Raw genomic sequence first — 24,325 nt, forward strand, 5'->3', positions numbered from 1 at the left:
AAATACATTGAAACTGAGTGAAAAAAGTAGTAATTTTAAATTCAAAAATATATGATAAAGAACGTAGAATACAGTAAAAATAATTAATTATTAAATAATTAGTCTTATCTTTCTTTTTTTTAGATTTCCCAACACTGCCAAGAGTAGCAGCAGCATTATAAACCACAGAGCCAGATTATATTCAAAGCATAAACACACATGGCGTCTTTCATTCAGGATAGCAAGCAAAACTGCTGTCTGATCCACTGAGTCTCACCACAGACTGTAGAAAGAGATGCAAGATAGCTAAGCGAATGTGATTGGATGAACATTTGACGCTAGGCCAATCAGAGGCAGAGAGGGGCGGATCATGCCTTCGCCTAGCCTTCGCCATCATGGTAAAAAATATATCGCGCGATATTTTCTTTACCATGCTGGCGAAGGTATGACATGGCATGGCAATGCATGGCAAGACCCTCTCTGCCTCTGATTGGCTGACTGCACTCGGCTGCTCTCGCCTGCTTTCCAGGCGAGTCAGAAGTCATCTCAAACAAGCCTAATATTTTTCATTCAGTCACTATAACATTATTTGTTCATAAAGTGAGCAGCAGGTGCAAAACAATCATTAAATCAACAAGCATGAGATGGCAGCATAGAATCAAAAGGTTATGTGTGAGATCAATAGCCTAGGGCCTACTTGAATGTGTATTTTTTCTTGTGAATCTAAATGTCATCACCTTGTTTCTTCTGATTTATATTTCAATTCAAATACGTCACTCTTGTGTTACAATGAGCTGAATTAAAGTTCAATGTAATGACCCTGTTTTTATATCACCCTCATTCTCATGAGTCTTTTATCTTTTTGAGAAACTTTGGCACCATGTGACCCATATCTGTTGACACCCCCCCTGGTTTCCCCGCGGTGGGCGTGGCTGTCGAATGACGCATTATTCACGCGCCCCCCTCCCCCTCGTGTTGTGATGTCGCGCAAGATGGCTGACGGTGTATGCATCGCAAATTGTTCCTGAAAGGAGCAGTAGCGTATTATTTCCCGGTTATATCCTTTCATAAGTTGAATTTACAAACAGAAGACTCGTGTGTGCGGATGATATTATCACGAATATATCAACTGGAACAGGAGCTCCGTTTAACTCTGAGAGGAAGAAGAAGCTCTTCTCTTCAGTGGTTTTGCTGTGAAGCTAACGTTAGCTGTATTAGCTGTGAGCTCCGTGGCTGTGAAGCATTAAGCTAACGTTAGCTGTATTAGCTGTGAGCTCCGTGGCTGTGAAGCATTAGCTGTGAAGCTAACGTTAGCTGTATTAGCTGTGAACTCCATGGCTGTGAAGCATTAGCTGTGAAACTAACGTTAGCTGTGAAGCTATTGGAGCTTTGAAGGATACAGTTTGACAGTAAATAGTTCAGGAGGAAAAGTTCCTGTCTCTGTTTGAAAATGTCTAAAGTCCAGAAGCTGAGAGCTGTGGTGAAGCAGCGCCTAACTGCCGTTCCCGCTGAGCAGCAGGAGTGGAGCCCCAGTCTGCAGCAGGAGGACCCAGAGCCTCCACACATTAAAGAGGAACAGGAGGACCCAGAGCCTCCACACATTGAAGAGGAACAGGAGGACCCAGAGCCTCCACACATTAAAGAGGAACAGGAGGACCCAGAGCCTCCACACATTAAAGAGGAACAGGAGGACCCAGAGCCTCCACACATTAAAGAGGAACAGGAGGAACCAGAGCCTCCACACATTAAAGAGGAACAGGAGGACCCAGAGCCTCCACACATTAAAGAGGAACAGGAGGAACTCTGGATCAGTCAGGAGGGAGAGCAGCTTCAAGGGCTGGAGGAGGCTGATATGCCCAAGTTCCCATTCACTGCTGTTTCTGTGAAGAGTGAAGATGATGAAGAGAAACCTCAGTCCTCACAGCTTCATCAAAGCCAAACTGAGAACAGAGAGGCAGAGCCTCTAGCCAGCTGCTCAACTGAACAGATGAAAACAGAACCTGATGGAGAGGACTGTGGAGTATCAAAACCAGCCAGGAACTTATATCCAGATAGTAATTTACAACCAACTAGTGATGACAAGACTTCAGACTCTTCTGACGCTGAGACTGAACACAGTGATGAAGAATGGTTGGAAACTAGTCAACCTAATTCAGGTTTAGACTCACAGAAAAACAGTGAAGTTCTTAGGAAGAAACACAGCTGCTCAGTTTGTTGTAAAATATTTGGTGGTAAAGCACAGTTGGAAAGACACATGATAGTCCACACAGGAGAGAAACAATTTAATTGCTCAGTCTGTGGTAAAGGTTTTGGTCAAAAAGGATCCTTGAAGACACACATGCTAGTCCACACAGGTGAGAAACAATTTACTTGCTCACTCTGTGGTAAAGGTTTTGGTCATAAAGGAAGCTTGAAGAGACACATGATAATCCACACAGGTGAGAAACAATTTACTTGCTCAGTCTGTGGTAAGAGTTTTGGTATTAAAGGATCCTTGAAGACACACATGATAATCCACACAGGTGAGAAACAATTTACTTGCTCACTCTGTGGTAAAGGTTTTGGTCGTAAAGGAGACTTGAAGTCACACATGATAATCCACACAGATGACAAACAATTTACTTGCTCAGTCTGTGGTAAAGGTTTTGGTAATAAAGGAGTCTTGAAGTTACACATGATAATCCACACAGGTGAGAAACAATTTACTTGCTCAGTCTGTGGTAAAGGTTTTTGTCGTAAAGCACACTTGAAGTCACACATGATAATCCACACAGGCGAGAAACAATTTACTTGCTCAGTCTGTGGTAAAGGTTTTGGTCGTAAAGCAGACTTGAAGTCACACATGATAATCCACACAGATGACAAACAATTTACTTGTTCAGTCTGTGGTAAAGGTTTTGGTCGTAAAGGAGACTTGAAGACACACATGATAATCCACACAGGTGAGAAACAATTTACTTGCTCACTCTGTGGTAAAGGTTTTGGTCGTAAAGCACACTTGAAGAGACACATGATAATCCACACAGGAGAGTAAACATGAATTGTTATCTGGTGGAGGGGCATTTGAGTGTTTATGCATGCAAGTATGTACTGTGTGTGAGAGAGAGAGAGAGAGAGAGAGAGACTACAAATACAAAACTACAAATCTTACAGAAATCTCCAAATGTCAAAAGTTTTTGATACCAAATCACAACGTGGGTTTTTCTATGGGGTTCCTCAAGGTCTTGCTGTCATAATGTGGTATTTTGGTGGGATTTCTGACCATTTGTCCGACTGACAATCACAGTGGGACAGACAGACAGAGGCCTAGCTCCCATTTATATACTGATGATGATGATGATTGAGAAAATTGATTATTGTGCTTGTTTATATTCTGGTTCTTTTGTTTATTTGTTATTGTGATTGATAGAATGAATTGGCTCAAATGAATGGGGGCGGTGATATCCCTACTCTAGTTCATTTATACACCTGTTCACCTGTTGCTGGGGAGGAAAGAGGCGAGTGAGTAGGTCGCTGTATTTGTTGTTGACCTCTGTTCATTCGTTTCTGATCGCTGTGATTACTTTGATACAAGTTACTTTATATAAGTTCTATTGAGTTGATTATTTTTTCTTTGTAATAAAACTTTAAAACGTGTTTTTGTTTTTGTTTTATCTCAGTGAATCTTTTGTTTAGTGCGTCAATGAATCTACAAACAAGACCTATCTCAGCTTCTCAGCAGCTTTTTACTTTGTCTCTGCTACATAGAATGTTTTTTACAAAATACTAACTAAGAATAGTGTTTTCTTGTTTTTGACCAAACTAAACATCCAGAGACACCTCCTTATTTAAAGCTTTGAATGGGTCCTGGAGGTGTGTGTTTACAGCAAATGTGCAGGGTTGACACAGCCTGTGGTGCCCTGCACCTCCTGTCACTCATAACCATTAAGGCCAACAGACAAAGCAAAGATTTTATATGATTATGACTTAAAATTATTCTTTACCCCAGCGGAGTTTCAACATGGAATTAGGCTTTAAGTCGAGAGAAAATCTCAAGACAAAATCTATCTGGAGGAAGGGAATTTGTGATGAATGCTCTCTCTTCCCTCAGCAACTCCTAGGCCTACTGAAGTACCTTTGAGCAAAGCATACAATCCCCTTGTTGCTCCAATAGAACTGCTCCGTGGTTATACTGAGCAGATCCCAGGTGTATCTGACTTTTCTTTTTTCAGAAATTTTCCCCAATTTTCTCCCCAATTCCCCCCTGCTGCCCCGGTGCTGCTCCACCCTCTGCCGATCTGTAGAGAGCCGTAGACTAGCACCATGCTTCCTCTGGGTGCCATGGCACGAGTCCGATACCTCACGAGTCCGACACCTCACGAGTCCGAAAAAAGAGGCATTATATTCCCCGTTTTTCACTAACCCAAAACCTAACCTCTCCCACCCCCACGCCTAAACCTAACCTCCCCCAGACCCTAACTTAAAACCTAACCTCTCCCACCCCCACGCCTAAACCTAACCTCCCCCAGACCCTAACCCAAATTCGGTCTCGTGAGGTGTCGGACTAGGGGGCAGTCCCCCTTCCTCTGACACATGCACAGCTGCCAGGTGCTTCTTTTCACCCGACAGTTCGGAGCTTCACCGGCAGGTCGTAACACGTGGGAGGATCACGCTATTCCCACCAGTTCCCTTCCGCCCCGAACAGGTGCCCCCTGACCGAGTGTGTGGCATGACCACTGGTTACCAGTAGAGGCTGATAAAAGTCAAACAACTCATAATCAGGCTAACTTTAGCATAGCAGTCACAGTGATGTTGACGGCGTTGCTGCACTCTCCTGATCCAGACTCACAGCAGTAGCCTCCAGTGTCTAATGATATAAGTCAGTGATGATGATGTGGGATTCGTTTCTTTTCTTCCTTTATTGTTGTTGTGTTCCTCGAAACTCTCCAGCAGAAGAGTTGCCCAGCCCTTCACAGCTTAGATAACACATTTTTCACCACTGACTCAGAGAGGCTGGAAGAGAGAGAGTGGGGGGAGGGGCAAGGGCACAATGACAAATTAAGATTCTCATCATTACTATGTGTTCACACTGTGAGCTTCATGACCAACAACAGTAGTTCATTCATTTCCTGTAGGGGCGGGGTTTCTAAACATCTAAACACAACAGGGGGAATGAACAATAATACATCTTCACAAATATGTCTGTCTGTGAGACTTTGTGATGTTTGTTTTTACAGGTTGTTGTTGTCTTTGGATGGGTAGATTAAAGGCCTTGCCTACATTTGTAATTCTGTAGATGTCATATTAAACCCTTTATTCTCTTGAACTAATAAATATAAATATCGCCTACTATTCACTTCAGTCTGACATCAGACCACAGCTTCCTGCAACAGTGTGACACAACTGAGACTATAGACTTGAGAGCAACTGGATAGGTTAGAGGACAGTGGTTCTCAAAGTGGGGTCCGGGCGGGGACCCCCCGGTGGTCCTTGAGGGCGTTCCAGGAGGCCCCCCGCAAAAAGGGCAATCATTTATTGTCATTATAATTCCATAGCACACACATATTAAATAGGTGTACTGTACTGTGATATGTATATGACTAATAACTCATCAATTAATTATGTGTTATGCAATTATAGCTTATTGATTATGAAATGCCAATCAATGGAACTTAAATTTTCCCCATCAATTACTATGTGTTCACACTGTGAGCATCATGACCAACAACAGTAGTTCATTAATTTAATTAATTTCCTGTTCTAAACGTCTAAACACAACAGGGGAAATGAACAATAATGTACATCTTCACAAATGTGTCTGTGAGACTTTGTGTTATGTTGTTTGTTTTTACAGCTTGTTGTCTTTGGATGGGTAGATTAAAGACCTTGCCTACATTTGTAATTCTGTAGATGTCATATTAAACCCTTTATTGTCTTTAACTAATAAATATATGCAAAAAACAACAATCAGCATTGACCTGAGGCCTGTACTACAAAGCCAGTTTAGTGGTTTAGCGAGGTAACTTCAGGTTTAAACCTGGTTTGGCCGTACTACAAAGCAAGTTAACTTCTTACCGACATATATTTCCATAGCAATTTATGCTTCACACTTAACCTGGTCCGTAGCAGGTTAAGTTGCAAGGATAAGATTAGACCTTAAATCCACCGCCCACGAACCAATCGAATCAGCAGTTTGGAAAAATGGCCAACCCCTTTCTGGATGAGTTTCCCGAAGGAGCACGAATTGTAATGTTGAATGAGTAATGGTAATCAATGTTAATGTTAATCAAGGACTAAAGCCTTGCACTTGTTGGCTATTTTAATTAAGCCCTATACCACTTTGGAATATGTTTTTATATATTCATTTTTGTGCTCTCAAGTAGCCTAGATACGTTGTTTGATCCCGCTGATCGATTGCAGCTGAATAGTGAGTGGAGAAATATCACTAAACCGGCATAAAAAGGTTACATAAACGTCTCCAAAGCGCACGGTGCCGTGTGCGCAATGGAGCTGAGACTGACGTTGGGTTGGAATTGAAATAGTCATAGCTTACATGCTGGCCTACTACATCTAAGCAATTTAATATGGGATCACCTGCACACAGGCGATCCCATATTAAGATGATTCATATCTAGCCTACTCCTGCATTTTGCAGCTGCAAGTGTTGCTTTTGGCCTGTATGATGTGATTGAACTTCATATTTCCAGCATCATTATATGAAATATGGAGATATGCGACTCTGCTGACAATATATGTGACCACAAAATAGGCTATTTTTTATAAATGAAATCTATGCCCGCACATACCGTGTCGTTCAGAAGCCTCTTTTAATTTTATTATCATTCTTTTTTTTATTGATAGCCTATATGAATTATTCAATCAGTGCGACTAAACATGACATCATTATTATTCGTTGAGCCTAAATGGTCTACGGATTTTGGACTGAGACATTAGGCTACACATTGCTTCCACTCGCAGTTTATTGAGAGGGTGAATTCAGCTGCTGTAGGATACGTGGAGGCAGAAACCGCTCTTCAAATAAATGACTGATGTGAATAAAAGTGGTAACTTTAGACAGTCATTCGGGAACAGACTAAAAATATCCAATGCGGATTTTGATTCTGACATAGTAGTCGATGGCTTTGATGAATGAGGAAATAGGCGTGTCTGGCGCTGTAAAAGCTACGGTTCTGAGCTGAGCGGTCCATATTGCATTGTGATTGGCTAGTTGTTAAAAACCACGCCTCTTTTGCGGGCACGAGCTCGTGTGCACGGGCATTTTCATGTGCACGCGCAGTCAACTTGATTAGAAAAACCTGGTTCGAGTTAACGACTGGCAAACGAGGTTCGTAGTACAAGTTAACTACAATCGAGCTGATCTGGTTTAGACAAACCAGATCAAGGGACAGATCCTGGATCTTCTTATCCAACATTCGTAGTACAGGCTACTGGCATTATGTCTAATTGAGGGCATGATCATGAAAACAACAAATACATTAAACACAGAGAGCTGAGAGCTGCGGAAATGCAGCTATAAACAATGATGCACACAGACACACACACACACACACACACACACACACACACACACACACACACACACACACACACACACACACACACACACACACACACACACACACACACACACACACACACAGGACTGAACAGTACTCACCAATCACAATGCAGAGAGCTGTTATCTCCATGCTGCTGATGGACTGACTGACTGAGGCCATGTCCACACGGAGACGACTTTAGGTGTATCCGCTAAAGTTTTTTGTCATATAGCCGTTTCGTCCAGATGGAACCGCGTTCTGGGACTATACGTTCTGGCCGTATACGCTAATTTTTCAAAACGGGTCCCAGAGTGATTCAGGCCATGTCCACACGGAGACGGAAGCTATCTTTTTTTTTTTCGTTTCAGAAAAGTTTTCCATAAACATGGAAACGTTTCAAGAAATGTGTGTATCCACATGAAACCACTGAAACCGCTGTAGAATAACAGAGAAAGACAATCTCGTCAATAATGGCATACAACCTCTAGGGGCGCACAGTCTATAATGTGTATCTCACTGTAGCAGCAGCTTAAACCCTTGGCTTTGCGGGGAGGTTTGCCATGTCAATGAATAAAATGATTAAACCTACAGTATACAGGCAAATGCAGAGCTGTTCAGCAGGGCTGATGGTCTCCCTGTAGCCTACAATATAGAACGTTAACTATCGGTGACGTTCCTGATATCATCCACTTCCATGATCTGTAGACATGTTGCAAACACATCCCAGCGTATTGGCCGCTCCTGCACATCACAGCACAGGCTAAATGATGCAACATAAATATACATTATATAAACTCATGGCATAAATGTGTTTTTATTGAAAAAGTCGCGTCAAGTAAGCTAAAGTCTTGTTGGAGTGGACAGAGCGGATATCACAGACATCACAGTGCAACCTGTGTTCGTCAAACCTCTCACTTCCCTATTCACGTTGTATTTACGAGGGCTATATATAGGGCAAGAGAGTATGTTGGTTACACTGAGGGTTTACATTTCATTTCATTTCATTTTGTCCAATATTAAAATATTCCAGAATTGCATGTTGTATTAAAAATAAATATAATTTCTATCTAACACGTTAAGCCTGATTTTGTTTGTGTTATTGTAAAAATGTAGCCGCCGCTAAGCCTTCTGGGAAATATCCGATGAAGGGAGGGGAGGGGTGGATGGGAAGAGTCAGCTGTGTGGAGCCCTGAGGATGTTGTAGGCTACGCTGTTCTCCGTGTCCACTTGTTGCTGACGGTGGTAATAGAGGAGCATTATATTTTGCTGCAAGATCCCCACTGCTGTAGCACGAACGCTACTGCCATGCTTGTTATTGTTGCTGGTGGAGAGAGGTGGGGCTATGGCGTCATCGTTTCAGGAAAGATGCGTATGGGTTGTAAACACGGAAATGCAAGGGTGGCGTCTTCAGATTTAATCACTCTGGGACCCGTTTTGAAAAATTAGCGTATACGGCCAGAACGTATAGTCCCAGAACGCGGTTCCATCTGGACGAAACGGCTATATGACAAAAAACTTTAGCGGATACACCTAAAGTCGTCTCCGTGTGGACATGGCCTAAATCTGAAGACGCCACCCTTGCATTTCCGTGTTTACAACCCATACGCATCTTTCCTGAAACGATGACGCCATAGCCCCACCTCTCTCCACCAGCAACAATAACAAGCATGGCAGTAGCGTTCGTGCTACAGCAGTGGGGATCTTGCAGCAAAATATAATGCTCCTCTATTACCACCGTCAGCAACAAGTGGACACGGAGAACAGCGTAGCCTACAACATCCTCAGGGCTCCACACAGCTGACTCTTCCCATCCACCCCTCCCCTCCCTTCATCGGATATTTCCCAGAAGGCTTAGCGGCGGCTACATTTTTACAATAACACAAACAAAATCAGGCTTAACGTGTTAGATAGAAATTATATTTATTTTTAATACAACATGCAATTCTGGAATATTTTAATATTGGACAAAATGAAATGAAATGAAATGTAAACCCTCAGTGTAACCAACATACTCTCTTGCCCTATATATAGCCCTCGTAAATACAACGTGAATAGGGAAGTGAGAGGTTTGACGAACACAGGTTGCACTGTGATGTCTGTGATATCCGCTCTGTCCACTCCAACAAGACTTTAGCTTACTTGACGCGACTTTTTCAATAAAAACACATTTATGCCATGAGTTTATATAATGTATATTTATGTTGCATCATTTAGCCTGTGCTGTGATGTGCAGGAGCGGCCAATACGCTGGGATGTGTTTGCAACATGTCTACAGATCATGGAAGTGGATGATATCAGGAACGTCACCGATAGTTAACGTTCTATATTGTAGGCTACAGGGAGACCATCAGCCCTGCTGAACAGCTCTGCATTTGCCTGTATACTGTAGGTTTAATCATTTTATTCATTGACATGGCAAACCTCCCCGCAAAGCCAAGGGTTTAAGCTGCTGCTACAGTGAGATACACATTATAGACTGTGCGCCCCTAGAGGTTGTATGCCATTATTGACGAGATTGTCTTTCTCTGTTATTCTACAGCGGTTTCAGTGGTTTCATGTGGATACACACATTTCTTGAAACGTTTCCATGTTTATGGAAAACTTTTCTGAAACGAAAAAAAAAAAGATAGCTTCCGTCTCCGTGTGGACATGGCCTGAGTCTCCTGCAGGCAGCATCACTTCAGTCTGACATCAGAGCCCTGTCCCAGCTAGCAATCTGCCGCTGCCGCTAGTGGCCCGTGGTCGCATTTTGAGCGGCCGGGCGGCGGTGGCATTCCTTCAGCGGCCATCCGGCGGCCCACTGGAGGATGCCGCTACCTTCACTCTGGCGGAATGCCGCTGGAGGGCTAGCAGCGGCAGGCCGTCGGCAAGCCGCCAAGAATTTTCCCTCTCTAAGTACCACATCAGCGCTGGAGGGGCGCTGGTGTCTGGCCGTCGGCAGATAGGCCAAGATACTCCATCCATTAAACTGCATTCATAAGCATTATGAAACTATAGCTCTAATTTGAAACGATGGGCTAAGTTCTGTTCTCTTTTGTTTGAAAGAGACTATTTAATGGATTTCTGTTTTTATTAGGCTACACAAAGGCAAAAATACCTTCACAGCATTCGAAAATGAACTTAGCAAGATTTTCCAAAGCTCTATAGGCCTATGGATGAAAAACACAAATGCCCAAAAATTATACATTGTATTTGAGAAGTTTATTGTAGCCTATTTCATTTCTGTAGTAATTGTTTTGTCCGTGCAGCATTTACTTTTTATTTATGTTGTTCTCTCAAATTTTTGGGTTAGTCTTTGAATTAAAAAACATAGTGGACAAACATTTCTAATCACCTGTGTTGGAATGTTCTTTGAATACCAGAAATCAAAATCAATAGCTTATAAATTCACTTTATTGAATTGTTCACGCCTGAGTCGTAAACCAGAGCAAATTAAAATACAACCGGATGGATGTTGGACTTTGAATGGTTTTGAATGACCAAGCAAAGTGGTCTATAGCTTATGTGCTTGATAGTGCATCCATGGCCTAGCCACTTGACTTGATGTCTAGTGCAGTGGTTCTCAAACTTTAAACTGACACAAATTAGACAACGGAGCCTCATTTGATAATATTTTGTCCCAACTGATATGATTTTTAGCTTTTGTGACTACCCTCCCATGTGTGGTCGTCACAATGTTTTATAATATAAAGTGTATGAAACCCATGACCAAAATACTCATGCATTCTGTCATTGTGTTACTTATCTTTGGAATTCTTCTGAAAATGAATTACTTTTTTTGCTGGGTATACCCCTGGAAGCCCCTCAAGGACCCCTGGGGGTACCTGGACCCCACTTTGAGAACCTCTGTAGATTTTTTTTAATCAAAAAGCTCATTTCTGGCAGTTTGTAAGTAAATAAATAAATAAATAAAATTACTGTAATTAAAAAAAAAATCCATTGTTCTCAGGTGGGACAAGGCCCAAAATGATCACTGTAAGCAGAGTATTGATCACTATAAGCAAATTATTCATAACAGCATGGAATAATTCAGGACCAAGGTTTTTGATCAATATAAGCAGTTGATCACTATAAGTATGTATATATATATATATACACACACAGATCCTTTCCCAAAAATTTGAATATCATGGAAAGTTTTCTTCCATAATTCCTTTCAAAAAGTGAAACTTTCATAGATTATAGATTCATTACACACAAAGTGAAATATTTCTAGCCTTTATTTGTTTCATTTTTCATAATTTTGGCCTACAGCTCCAGAAGACCCCCAATACAGTATTTCAAGAAAGTATTATAGTGTGAAGAAAATCAGCAGTTACTTCTCAGTTATGACTGACTCCAGCCTCAGTCCACTCCCTCTGAATCTCTGCCAAATTTTTTGAATCGTCTTTGCTTGACAATCCGCTGAAGTCCACGGTTATCCATGTTATTTCCATGATATTCAATTTTTTTTAAAGGATCTGTATGTGTGTGTGTGTGTGTGTGTGTGTGTGTGTGTGTGTGTGTGTGTGTGTGTGTGTGTGTGTGTGTGTACACAAAGGGGAAAAAATCATTTTAGGAGTAGAATGTGAATCTGTATGAATTTTGCAATACAGATGTGGAGACAAAAGATCACTTTTTTCCCCTGCAAAATTACTTATAATTGGCCTAATTTTAATTTATGGATAATCTAGCATTGATGCATTTCTACTTGAACATGTCAAATTTGGAATGTTTATAGAAGATAGCAACATATTTTTGGCAAAATATTGTATAGGCCTACACAAAATTTAAGGCACAACAGGGCTGTGTCTACCCAGTTGTAGCCTAATTTAACCTCTGGAACAATTGTTTTGTCCCTGGAATATAAATAAATAAATAAATAAATAAATAAAGTGCAAATAATAATAGGTAGATGTCCAAGAAGAATAAACGTGGGTCATTTATTCACTGGGTATGCAGTGTTATATTTTTCAGCCAGATGCAGGATGATGGCTCTCTCTCTCTCTCTCTCTCTCTCTCTCTCTCTCTCTCTCTCTCTCTCTCTCTCTCTCTCTCTCTCTCTCTCTCTCTCTCTCTCTCTCTCTCTCTCTCTCTCTCTCTCTCTCTCTCTACTTTATTACACTGGTCAGGTCTGCACTGCAGTCTATATATCCCCCCCCCCCCATGTCTCATCTGTATCCATTTGTCTGATGTTGTTTTTGTGTGTGTAATGTTAACAGTTTGAAATAAAGATTATTGGGAGGGAGGGGGGGGGGGGGGGGGTTGAGAGTGACGATGGGAAGTGAAGAATTTTGGCACTTTTGCGTTGCCGTAGTGTGACGTTGTGTCTGCGTCCAGGCCATTGAGGCTACGTGTGTCCTGGCGCCATTTTATGAATGGGATTTCAGGAAGCAAACATGCGCCGAGTACTGATAGCAACAATCTTTGAAAAAGTCGTTTTAAACCATGACTTGTCTTCACCTATCTACAAAACACAGGACTGATTATAAAAGCGATATACGGACAATAACAGACCGGTTGGTGGCGATCATCCGCTGCCTTCTTGCAACTTCATCACAAGAAAAACAAGACGTGCACGACAACAAAGAACACTGAAAACTTCGGGGCTCTTTGAAAAGCAGATCGGTAAGAATATTTAACGCTATATTTGTAAATCCTATTGTGCTCTGCTGCGATCTTACCATTAGCCATTTCGCTGGTTAGGCAGATAACAACAAGTTAGATGGCTAATAGTTAAATGTCGTTGTGTAGTCAGCTTTTTGTGTTACACATAGGCCTACAAGTAGCAGAGGCTAGCGTTAGCCACTCTACCCAGTGAAGAAATGCATGGGCCATCTACATCTTGTTAAAAACCTTCCACGTTTCTTGGAGTAAAACGTAAAAAGGCATCGGTTGCAAACATCTATTTTGTGCTCATTCTGGATATATCAATACACCATTAACGGTGTTATTCGGCCGTTTAACGTTAACGTACATAATTCCGTTTGCTTTCGCGGCTATAAACAGACAATTGATTAAACTAACGTTACAGAGTACAGCCCATTGTTAGTGTGTTGCTGCTCACGTTAATTTACTGCGTGCATATTCTTCTGTTTGCGTGCACGGCCATGTAAGATGAGATCAAAACTAACGTTACAGACCGTTACAGTCTGTGACTGTTAGTCTGTAAATCGTTTGTATTATTTATTTCCTTTTACCCCCACACTGATGCAAGCTCTATTTTGGACCAAACAGGCTTGAGATGAGCCATATGAAGCTGCTAGAGTCCAGCAGCTGCATAAATACAAAAATGTGAAATTATTATCGCTTATCGGACAAGAGAAGCAGATATTTGTCTGTTATAGGTATCAGCTCAAAAATCCCTCCTAGCAGCATCATAAAAGGCATTCAAATAGCTATTTTATTTTTCTAATGTAGCTCCCTTTGTTTGTTTCAGGTTGGGCCAATGGACAGCTTTGTCAGAGACACATTGGCGGAGTGGCAACTTCAAGACCTCGTAGATAGTTTTAAAGGTAAGGTTTCTATTTTATTTTTTATAAATATTCTTATGGAAAATTATTATTTCTTTAGCCGTAGCTTGGCCTCGCCTGCCCTATTGGCACGCCCGTGTGTGTGTGTGTTGCTCTCACTAAATATTATTGCATCAGTGATGTCACAATGCCTCCATGTGTAGGTGTGTGTGTGCCCCCCGCCCCCCTTTTTGTTTTAATACATATAAAATTGTACTTCAACAAACTGTAATGACTAGTCTTCATGTCCTCAATCTTTCTTGTTCACCTCTCGTCCATCTCTCTCCGCTGCATAGCTGGGTTTCGGAGGAGCCGGCCTTGTCCACCACGTGCAACGCCGTCAAAGAGAAAAAGACCTGTGACTCCCTCTGCCTGCAAGTGTTCTCGAGTCCAGGAGTCCAAGTCCAGGACTCGTGACTCGACTCGAGGCACTCGTGACTCGGACTTGGCTATCCGCCTCTTCAATGAGACCCGAAAGCCTCCACAAGCCCATGCCCCCCATGGACTTATCCCACAGACACTTGAAGACACTTGACATCTTTCATATGGACATTATTATCCCACGGCCATGGACACAACCATTACACATCACTTAAGGACTTACTGGGCATTTTATGGACTTATTACACGCCACGGACATTTACATGGACTCCACTATGTCACTTTCAAGGTCTGTTACTTTGCACTTTAATGCAAATTAATTTGAAAATTGCCTTTCTGTCTGCCTGATTTGTATTGCTGCGCTGCATACTGCACAAAGACAAATTCCTCATTTGTAACATGTTCATTATGGCTATTAAGTAAGCTTGAATCTTGAGACTATTGTTTATTTATATACTAGACTCCCCCTGCTAGTATTGACTTACAATCATTACAGTCCTTGATAATTACCCACCTATAATAACACACAATTTTATATAAAATTTACTTTTTGGAACACGGTGGAAAAGGAATATCTATGATGTGCTGCTGTGCGTGACTTTATGCCTGTTTTCTATTTGTATCTTTATGACTGTTTTATTTGACTATTGCACTATTTAAGGCAGATTTTGCTTTGCTTTGTTTTTTTTTATACATTATTTTTGGCTTGATGTGTTTTTTTTAATATATAGCCTACATAATATGCAACATATAGCTACAGAGTTGTCAAGTTTTTTGCTATTTGCAATGCACAGTTGTCAAATCATCATCCTTTGATTGATTTCTTATGTCCATAAATAAAATAACAAAAAGTTCACGGATCTGTTCTCCTTTAAATTATTATTGTTGTATGAATACTCACATGTTATCATTTAAATCATTGTAATTATGTGCATTATTGAAGTGGTTCTCAACCTTTTTTAACCAAATAGGCTACCTCAGAAATTACCACCATATTTAAGTATGAGAGGAAGGGAGCCCTGCCAGTGGAGAAGCACTGCATGCATGCATTAGCATAACAATGTATATGGGGGCTGGGAGGTGCAATACCAGCGGCATGCCATCAGCGTGCCGTGCAAGGGCCGCTGGCTGTGTACGCTGGTGCCGCCAGCGGACCGCCAGCGAGCCACCCCGGCGGACCGCTGTTTCACCGACTAGCACGACCGCAGCGGAGCCGCTGCGGCTGCCGACGGTGGCCCGCCGAATTGGTCTCCGGCTTGCCGCCGGCGGCCCGCCCATGATCTGCTAGCTGGGGTACTACGAAACTAGTTTGACAGATCCGCGATAAGTCCCTTTGATCTGGTTTGACTGAACAGGATCAAAGCTATCTAGTTAACTGATACTACGACGCTGGTTTTTTACTAGGTAAGTGGACCTGGGATCTGCCTGTGCACGCGCACGTTTTTCGCTCGTGCACAGGCGCGCGTCCACGCGAAAGAGGTGCGCTGGCCAATCACATTATGAACAGCTGAGTTGATCCACGCCCACACCCATTTCCTCGTTCCATGAAAGCGCAGTGCATGATCAGAGTTTTAGCGGATATTTAATGTATCCGCGATTTAATGTCAGAATGAAAATCCGCGTTGGATAGTCTGCTGAAGGGCTGTCTAAAGCAGCAGCTTGTATTCACATCAGTCATTTGATTTAGGCTACTTTGATCAGCGATTTCTGTCTGATACAGCTGCATACATTGATACAGCAGTCTCAGTCTATACATTTCCACAATCTGTAAGCCTATTTAGACCATAGATTTAGAAACGCATGCTCAATGAATAATGATCTCTATCACTCATTATGTGTGTGTGGTTGCACTGATCGAATAATTCATATATAGGCTATAATAATGATATCCTAATATAAAAGAGAAAACTGCTGGACTGAATTGAGACGATGCGGGCATACTTTTCATTGATAAAAACTAGACTATTTTTGCTCATATATTGGCATACAGCCTACAGGACACAGTTCCAGCTGAAAGATGCAAGAATAGCCTGCATATTTAGTATTGGGGCTATCCATATTTATCCCATATCTATATTATATGTATAGGCTTTTCTGGCATGTAGGAGAATATCACCCTCACTCCATTTGAGGGTCCATTCATGATATGCGCCGCGGTGATTAATAGTGATCATATTTCTCCACGCATCGTTGAGCTGTTAAGACATAAAGTGGTAAGTAGGCTTAATTTAATTATGTAGCCTACAGAGCCACAAATGTTTTTCTTGTTATATTCTCAGTTGACTGCAATCTATTTTTCCTATGGCGATCTTATATGAACGGTGAGTGACTCCAGAGAGCCGATTATATGGGTCTGTCATGGATTTTGATCTTATCCTCTGAAGCTAACCTGGTCGCGACCAGGTTAGCTTTGCAGCGTCAGTTGCCATGGTGATTGAAAGTTAACTTGCTTTGTAGTACGGCTAAACCAGGTTTAAACTCAAACTTACTCGGATAAGGCATTAAACTAGCTTCGTAGTACAGGTCACTGACCACTAGGTTATCAGACCACAGCTCTCCCCCTCACCCACACGGTGGGCGTGGCTGTCGAATGACGCATATTCACGCCCCCCCCCCACACCCCCCTCTGATGTCGCGCAAGATGGCTGACGGTGTATGCATTGCAAATGTTCCTGAAAGGAGCAGTAGCGTATTATTTCCCGGTTATATCCTTTCATAAGTTGAATTTACAAACAGAAGACTCGTGTGTGCGCATGATATTATCACGAATATATCAACTGGAACAGCGGCTCCGTTTAACTCTTGAGGGGAAGAAGAAGCTCCTCTCTTCAGTGGTTTAGCTGTGAAGCTAACGTTAGCTGTATTAGCTGTGAACTCCGTGGCTGTGAAGCATTAGCTGTGAAGCTAACATTAGCTGTATTAGCTGTGAACTCCACGGCTGTGAAGCATTAGCTGTGAAACTAACGTTAGCTGTAAAGCTATTGGAGCTTTGAAGGATACAGTTTGACAGTAAATAGTTCAGGAGGAAAAGTTCCTGTCTCTGTGAAAATGAAAATGTCTGAAGTCCAGAAGCTGAGAGCTGTGGTGGAGCAGCGCCTAACTGCCGTTCCTGCTGCGCAGCAGGAGTGGAGCCCCAGTCTGCACCAGGAGGACCCAGAGCCTCCACACATTAAAGAGGAACAGGAGGACCCAGAGCCTCCACACATTAAAGAGGAACAGGAGGACCCAGAGCCTCCACACATTAAAGAGGAACAGGAGGACCCAGAGCCTCCACACATTAAAGAGGAACAGGAGGACCCAGAGCCTCCACACATTAAAGAGGAACAGGAGGAACTCTGGATCAGTCAGGAGGGAGAGCAGCTTCAAGGGCTGGAGGAGGCTGATATCACAGAGTTCCCATTCACTGCTGTTCCTGTGAAGAGTGAAGATGAGGAAGAGAAACCTCAGTCCTCACAGCTTCATCAAAGCCAAACTGAGGAGAACAGAGAGGCAGAGCCTCTAGCCAGCTGCTCAACTTAACAGGTGAAAACAGAAGCTGATGGAGAGGACTGTGGAGTATCAGAACCAGCTAGGAACTTATATCCAGATAGTAATTTACAACCAACTAGTGATGACAAGACTTCAGACTCTTCTGAAGCTGAGACTGAACACAGTGATGAAGAATATTCAGGTTTAGACTCACAGAAAAACTGTGAAGTTCTTAAGAAGAAACACAGCTGCCCAGTTTGTTGTAAAATATTTGGTGGTAAAGCACAGTTGAAAAGACACATGATAGTTCACACAGGAGAGAAACAATTTAATTGCTCAGTCTGTGGTCAAGGTTTTGGTCAAAAAGGATCCTTGAAGACACACATGATAGTCCACACAGGTGAGAAACAATTTAATTGCTCAGTCTGTGGTAAAAGTTTTGGTCATAAACCAAGCTTGAAGACACACATGATAATCCACACAGGTGAGAAACAATTTACTTGCTCAGTCTGTGGTAAAGGTTTTGGTCATAAAGGAAGCTTGAAGACACACATGATAATCCACACAGGTGAGAAACAATTTACTTGCTCACTCTGTGGTAAAGGTTTTGGTCATAAAGGAAGCTTGAAGACACACATGATAATCCACACAGGTGAGAAACAATTTAATTGCTCAGTCTGTGGTAAAGGTTTTGGTCAAAAAGGATCCTTGAAGACACACATGATAGTCCACACAGGTCAGAAACAATTTAATTGCTCAGTCTGTGGTAAAGGTTTTGGCCATAAAGTAGACTTGAAGTCACACATGATAGTCCACACAGGTGACAAACAATTTAATTGTTCAGTCTGTGGTAAAGGTTTTGGTCAAAAAGGATCATTGAAGAAACACATGATAATCCACACAGGTGAGAAACAATTTACTTGCTCACTCTGTGGTAAAGGTTTTGGTCATAAAGGAAACTTGAAGTCACACATGATAATCCACACAGGAGAGAAACAATTTCCTTGCTCAGTCTGTGGTAAAGGTTTTGGTCGTAAAGATTACTTGAAGAGACACATGATAACCCACACAGGAGAGTAAACATGAATTGTTATCTGGTGGAGGGGCATTTGAGTGTTTATGCATGCAAGTATGTACTGTGAGAGTGTGTGTGTGTGTGTGTGTGTGTGTGTGTGTGTGTGTGTGAGAGAGAGTGAGTGAGTGAGTGAGTGAGAGACAGTATTTCAGGCTCACGCACTTCCTTTAGGATCTGGATGCTGAAGGAGATAGCTCTGATGTTTCAGCTTTAGTCTTCTGCACACTCGTCTTAGCTTGTGTCTTGCTTTCCTCTGGAAGCAAATCATCATGCAGGTCAGCCAAGGGCTTGTCTAGATCTGTGGAGAGGAGAGGAGATTTTACTCACACCAACACTGGATGTTTTGTTTACACTGATGTTTGTCAAATGATATGAATAATGATGTTAAAAATGTGGCTGCCTGTGCATGCATGTTTATTGAAAGGTTGGATAGTTATTTTGTGGTCGGTCCATCCATGGTAGCCTCATTTGGAGAGGGACAAACTGGCAGGGCCTTTTTTCAAAGGGGTCCCTTGACCTCTCAGCTCAAGATATCTGAATGAGAATGGCTTCTATGGGTACCCACAACTCTCCCCATTACAGACACGCCCACTTCCTGCTAATCACATTCAGTTATTGGCTAAATCCATGCCGTGTTTTGCAGGCAGTATAAATGTGTTATTTTCACTTATTCTATGTGAATATTTCTGCATACACTCAGGTCCCTAAACAGTCTTGGAATTGCATGAATTGGGTATGCTGAGACTCTTGTGGATTTACTGAGCTCAATTGTCTTCATGTGTGATGATGTTAGTCTCCATAGTACAGTAGCCATTTCATTGTAGTGAGACCATTTTTCAAAACTTGACCTGACTGAATAAAATGACCTAATGTGACCTCTAGGATAAACACAGCCTCATGAAACTTTACTTCCACGAACTAGAGACCTAGGGGCTCTATGGCTTTCCTACCTATATTGACAATAAGGGGGTTTCTAAGCCAGAACAGAAGTGTTCGCCACCAAATGCAGAAAACTCCAAATGTCAAAAGTTTTTGATACCAAATCACAACGTGGGTTTTTCTATGGGGTTCCTAAAGGTCTTGCTGTCATAATGTGGTATTTTGGTGGGATTTCTGACCATTTGTCTGACTGACAATCACAGTGGGACAGACAAGACAGAGGCCTAGCTCCCATTTATATACTGATGATGATGATGATTGAGAAAATTGATTATTGTGCTTGTTTATATTCTGGTTCTTTTGTTTATTTGTTATTGTGATTGATAGAATGAATTGGCTCAAATGAATGGGGGCGGTGATATCCCTACTCTAGTTCATTTATACACCTGTTCACCTGTTGCTGGGGAGGAAAGAGGCGAGTGAGTAGGTCGCTGTATTTGTTGTTGACCTCTGTTCATTCGTTTCTGATCGCTGTGATTACTTTGATACAAGTTACTTTATATGTTCTATTGAGTTGATTATTTTTTCTTTGTAATAAAACTTTAAAACGTGTTTTTGTTTTATCTCAGTGAATCTTTTGTTTAGTGCGTCAATGAATCTACAAACAAGACCTATCTCAGCTTCTCAGCAGCTTTTTACTTTGTCTCCGCTACATAGAATGTTTTTTACAATATACTAACTAAGAATAGTGTTTTCTTGTTTTTGACCAAACTAAACATCCAGAGACCCTCCTTATTTAAAGCTTTGAATGGGTCCTGGAGGTGTGTGTTTACAGAAAATGTGCAGGGTTGACACAGCCTGTGGTGCCCTGCACCTCCTGTCACTCATAACCATTAAGGCCAACAGACAAAGCAAAGATTTTATATGATCATGACTTAAAATTATTCTTTACCCCAGTGGAGTTTCAACATGGAATTAGGCTTTAAGTCGAGAGAAAATCTCAAGACAAAATCTATCTGGAGGAAGTGAATTTGTGATGAATGCTCTCTCTTCCCTCAGCAACTCATAGGCCTACTGAAGTGCCTTTGAGCAAAGCATACAATCCCCTTGTTGCTCCAATAGAACTGCTCCGTGGTTATACTGAGCAGATCCCAGGTGTACCTTTTTTCAGAAATTTTCCCCAATTTTCTCCACAATTCCCCCCTGCTGCCCCGGTGCTGCTCCACCCTCTGCCGATCTGTAGAGAGCCGTAGACTAGCACCATGCTTCCTCTGACACATGCACAGCTGCCAGGTGCTTCTTTTCACCCGACAGTTCGGAGCTTCACCGGCAGGTCGTAACACGTGGGAGGATCACGCTATTCCCACCAGTTCCCTTCCGCCCCGAACAGGTGCCCCCTGACCGAGTGTGTGACATGTCCACTGGTTACCAGTAGAGGCTGATAAAAGTCAAACAACTCATAATCAGGCTAACTTTAGCATAGCAGTCACAGTGATGTTGACGGCGTTGCTGCACTCTCCTGATCCAGACTCACAGCAGTAGCCTCCAGTGTCTAATGATATAAGTCAGTGATGATGATGTGGGATTCGTTTCTTTTCTTCCTTTATTGTTGTTGTGTTCCTCGAAACTCTCCAGCAGAAGAGTTGCCCAGCCCTTCACAGCTTAGATAACACATTTTTCACCACTGACTCAGAGAGGCTGGAAGAGAGAGAGAGGGGGGAGGGGCAAGGGCACAATGACAAATTAAGATTCTCATCATTACTATGCGTTCACACTGTGAGCTTCATGACCAACAACAGTAGTTCATTCATTTCCTGTAGGGGCGGGGTTTCTAAACATCTAAACACAACAGGGGGAATGAACAATAATGTACATCTTCACAAATGTGTCTGTGAGACTTTGTGATGTTTGTTTTTACAGATTGTTGTTGTCTTTGGATGGGTAGATTAAAGACCTTGCCTACATTTGTAATTCTGCAGTTGTCATATTCTCTTGAACTAATAAATATAAATATAGCCTACTATTCACTTCAGTCTGACATCAGACCACAGCTTCCTGCAACAGTGTGACACAACTGAGACTATAGACTTGAGAGTAACTGGATAGGTTAGAGGACAGTGGTTCTCAAAGTGGGGTCCGGGCGGGGACCCCCCGGTGGTCCTTGAGGGCGTTCCAGGAGGCCCCCCGCAAAAAGGGCAATCATTTATTGTCATTATAATTCCATAGCACACACACATATTAAATAGGTGTACTGTATGCATATGACTAATAGGCCTAACTCATATCAATTAATTATGTGTTATGCAATTATAGCTTATTGATTATGAAATGCCAATCAATGGAACTTCAATTTTCCCCATCAATTACTATGCGTTCACACTGTGAGCATCATGACCAACAACAGTAGTTCATTAATTTCATTAATTTCCTGTTCTAAACGTCTAAACACAACAGGGGGAATGAACAGTAATGTACATCTTCACAAATGTGTCTGTCTGTGAGACTTTGTGATATGTTGTTTGTTTTTACAGCTTGTTGTCTTTGGATGGGTAGATTAAAGACCTTGCCTACATTTGTAATTCTGTAGATGTCATATTAAACCCTTTATTCTCTTAAACTAATAAATATATGCAAAAAACAACAATCAGCATTGACCTGGCATTATGTCTAATTGAGGGCATGATCATGAAAACAGCAAATAGATTCAACACAGAGAGCTGAGAGCTGCGGAAATGCAGCTATAAACAATGATGTACACACACACACACACACACACACACACACACACACACACACACACACACACACACACACACACACACACACACACACACACACACACATGTAATATATATATATACCACATATATATAGACCACAACAATTGTCACGCCAGTCCCGGCGCTGCTGGTTGAAGCGGGGGAGGCTCCACTGAGGCTGAGACGTGCAAAACTAGCTCTAAATGACTGGGTCAAGCTAAAAGGCTCTGTAACAGCACCTCCTTCCATTTCTTTGCTGTCTGAATGCTGGGAGTTTGGAAATGGTGCTAGCAGGATGAACAGATGCAGCCATATAAATACAGTAAGGGGGTACTCAGAGGAGAGGGGTTTTAATGAGGTAGGGCCCCCTGTGTTCTGGACACCTGTACCTCGTTGGCTGTGGTCAGAGGCAGAGGTGGACTTAACAATAAGAGAGGCCATACAGGAAAAGCGAATAGGAAGTGTTGCGGAGGGCGTAGTAGAGGAACATCTTAGAAACAACTGGAATAACTATATATAAATATTTATACGGATGGCTCAAGAGACCCTGAGAGTAGAAGAGTGGGTTTTGGAATGTAATGTCTCTCATGCCCAAATCAGTCAGAGTAGGAGACTGCCTGATGGTATACCAATATTCTCAGCAGAGTTGATCGCGTTACTGTGGGCACTCTGGTGGGTGGAGGAGGAGGGGGGATTCAGTCAGGCTGTTGTATGCTCTGATTCTCTATCTGCCTTGATGGCTTTGGGGGGAGGTGAGGGGGGCAGAGCTAGAGTAGACATAGTTGGGGAGATCTTAATGAAACTGACTGAACTAGAGAGGCAGGGGTGGAGAGTGGGCTTTTTGTGGGTGCCAGCACATGCAGGAGTTGAGGGGAATGAGGCTAAGGCCAGTTTGGGTAGAGGTAGGGTGGATGTGCAGGTGGCACTAAGGCTTAAATCTATTGTATCAGTGAAATTACTGAGTTTTGTTAAAACAGGTGACATTTGTGTTGTATCAACAGTAAATGCTATTTTAGGGCAAAACACTACACTTTACCAAAATGAGGAAAGGAAACTATTTCCACACAATTGTATGCATTTGAATATGTAACATGGCCTCATGAAGCCAGAACATACATGAAGACTATTTTGATGGTAGTGTTTTAATTGATCACACCAGTGTGTAGTTGATGCTGTGTAAGACATCAACATATCATAGCTGTGTGTTTTGTTTTGGTGGAAAGAATCCGTTTTGAGAAGAGAAAACATTGTTTTGAGTGTTGTGTCACTTTATAAGAGATTTGTGGAGTTTTGACAAACTGAGCCACAGTTATTGGAAATGTGTTTAAACGTTTGGAGAAAAACTGTAAAGACACAACACATGTAGACATTTTCAACATATTTAATTCCTCAATGTAGCAGTCAAATAAATTGAAACTGAGTGAAAAAAGTAGTAATTTTAACTTAAAAAGATATATGATAAAGAAAGTAGAATACAGTTAAAATAATTTCCATGTATTTACATCCAATGAAGAAAACAACAGTTTGTACATAAGAAAGACATGAGTTTATGATGCCTCAGCATCCTGTCTGTGCTCTGACTCAGACCAGAGATTCTGCTCAACATCACAGCAGCAACAACAAGCCTCCTCCATGACCCTTCTCTCTCTCTCTCTCTCTGTGTCTCTATCGCTCTGTGTCTCTCTCTATCTCTCTCTCTCTCTGTGTCTCTCTCTGTGTCTCTCTCTCTCTCTCTCTCTGTGTCTCTCTATCTTT

At 42.0% G+C, this 24,325-nt stretch overlaps 2 protein-coding genes and 1 long non-coding RNA gene across 3 annotated transcripts in view; 1 reads left to right on the plus strand and 2 right to left on the minus strand.

Annotated features, from left to right (window-relative positions):
* LOC310770889 (uncharacterized protein) overlaps positions 1 to 24,325 on the minus strand; it is a gene marked incomplete at its 3' end in the record, with an annotated part of 206,626 nt that overhangs the window by 34,892 nt on the left and 147,409 nt on the right. The window lies entirely within an intron of this gene.
* LOC310770893 lies at positions 12,889 to 15,215 on the plus strand. Its single transcript, XR_014552363.1, has 3 exons — positions 12,889 to 13,124; positions 13,936 to 14,011; positions 14,305 to 15,215. It is a non-coding gene; the product is annotated as an uncharacterized lncRNA (long non-coding RNA).
* The window catches only part of LOC310770891 (NACHT, LRR and PYD domains-containing protein 3-like), a 28,520-nt gene continuing 28,130 nt past the window's right edge, over positions 23,936 to 24,325 (minus strand). The window contains exon 11 of the mRNA XM_083663591.1: positions 23,936 to 24,325. This exon is cut by the window's right edge and continues 1,744 nt beyond it. The gene's annotated coding sequence lies outside the window, so the exon portion shown is untranslated.

Source organism: Poromitra crassiceps (assembly GCF_964638095.1).
Source record: "Poromitra crassiceps genome assembly, contig: HAP1_SCAFFOLD_255, whole genome shotgun sequence".
Classification (NCBI taxonomy): Eukaryota; Metazoa; Chordata; class Actinopteri; order Beryciformes; family Melamphaidae; genus Poromitra; species Poromitra crassiceps.